The sequence below is a fragment of the Mesocricetus auratus genome, unplaced genomic scaffold, assembly GCF_017639785.1.
Source record: "Mesocricetus auratus isolate SY011 unplaced genomic scaffold, BCM_Maur_2.0 Super-Scaffold_100019, whole genome shotgun sequence".
NCBI lineage: Eukaryota > Metazoa > Chordata > Mammalia > Rodentia > Cricetidae > Mesocricetus > Mesocricetus auratus.
This window is the reverse complement of record NW_024429200.1, coordinates 17,899,150-17,900,943: the sequence shown is the minus strand read 5'-3', so window position 1 is coordinate 17,900,943 and position 1,794 is coordinate 17,899,150. Positions and strand designations below refer to the sequence as shown.

The 1,794-nt window shown below is 40.1% G+C and overlaps 1 pseudogene; it reads left to right on the top strand.

Moving 5' to 3' along the window:
- The first annotated feature begins 659 nt into the window (after positions 1–659).
- Positions 660–1,521, top strand: LOC101831950 (annotated as a pseudogene).
- The last annotated feature ends 273 nt before the right edge of the window (positions 1,522–1,794 follow it).

Below are 1,794 nucleotides of genomic sequence, written 5' to 3'. Positions count from 1 at the left end.
TGATCATATTCTTATTGTCAAAATGCATTATATGAAAAAAGCGTTTAAAAATAAATGAGATGAAATAAGAAGACAGAGAGTTCAGAGGGGTGGAGAGGTAGAAGATGTCTCTTGAAAGAGTAGGATGTGAACATGATCAAGACACAGTGTATGAAATTCTCAAAAATTAAGTAAAACATATCTTAAAAGAAAGTTAAAAGTTAAAGGAAAGTAAAACGGCAGTTCTAAGTCAACCAGAAATGAAGCCTGTGAGCTGTGGAGTTGGCTTAGCCACTAAAGTGTTGACTCCCAAGCACAGGACCTAAGTTAATCCTCGAAATCCCTCATGCTGGAAAGACAGTTGAGTGGTAAGGAACATTTGGTTTTTTTTGCAGAGGATCTAGATTCGATTCTTAGCCCCCATATGCTGGATCACAATCATCCACAACTCCAGTTCTAAGAGATTCAGCACTCTCTTCATACCACTGAGGACAAGGCACCCATGTGGTCCCCATACATGTAAGCACAACAACTCTCATGCATATAATATAAATAAATTCATCAAACTTTGTTATTTTTCACAACTTCTATTAAAACACCCAGCTGTGAGTATCTACAAGTTTCTTCCTGCTATGAGCTTCAAGCTCTGGTCTCAGACTTCTGGCCACTTCCTTCTTGTCATGGCCTGGGAACTGCAATCTGTGATTCTGACTCAGCTGGAGAAACTCAGACTGGCTCCTGCCCCAAGGCCACAATGGTCTTTCCCCATCTCCAGGAAGGGAAAAAAAGAACAGCAAGAAGAAATTGAACTTATTGAAGAAGTACAAAATGATATAGACACACTCAATGAACAAACTAATGAGGAAATTGTGAAAGCAGCAGAAATACACAACAAACTCTGCAACCCACTTTTTTCAGAAGAGACCAGAATTGATTGTCCAAAGCCCAGATTTGGGGTGACATTTGGCAAGCATCCACAAGTATCTGCGCTGCTTGGGAGGAAGATGAAGAGACTGCATTATTTGACCAGAGCTGAAGTAGAGAATTTCATGACATTAATCAGGTTACAGGATAGGTTTTTTTTTTTTTTTTTACAAATCCTTACTTTAAAAACAAAGTTCTCTCCAAAGGATCTCATCGGAATCAGAGTGATGAACCATCTTCCAAGCCCACTGAAATCAAATGGGAATCTGGAAAGGATTTGACAAAGTGCTCGAGTCAGATGCAGAAAAAGGCTAGCGGGAAGAGGCAGCACGAAGAGCCAGAGAGCTGCTTTACCAGTCTCCTGACCGTTCTGATGCAGGTGCGGATGAGTTAGGAGAAGTCATCAGAGATGATATTTGGCCAAATCCCTTTCAGTATTATTAAGGTCCTGATACAGATGATGAAGAAGAAGATGATGATAAAGGGAATGGTGGTGATGATGATGGTGATGGTGATGAAGAGGAAGGATTGGAAGACATTGATGAAGGGGATGAGGATGAAGACAAAGATGATGATGTAGGAGAGGAAAGAGAGGAGGATGAAGGTGAAGATGACTAGCACAGAAGACTGGGTAATTCCAACACTTTTTATTTTGTTTTTATATTTTAATTTTCTCCAGGACATGGGAGTAAGTTGCAGTCACCCAACCTCTTATTCCCAGTTGCCCTCTTTTTGAGGTCTGTCCTCAACACCATGGTTCTCAACTTATCTTAGGAGCAGCAATACATTGAGTACAATACAACAGGAAAAGAATCTCCACTTTTCTCTCCTAAATTCATTTTTATCCTTTCTTGTTTCAAGAACTATGGGTTCAACACCACCATTGTGTTC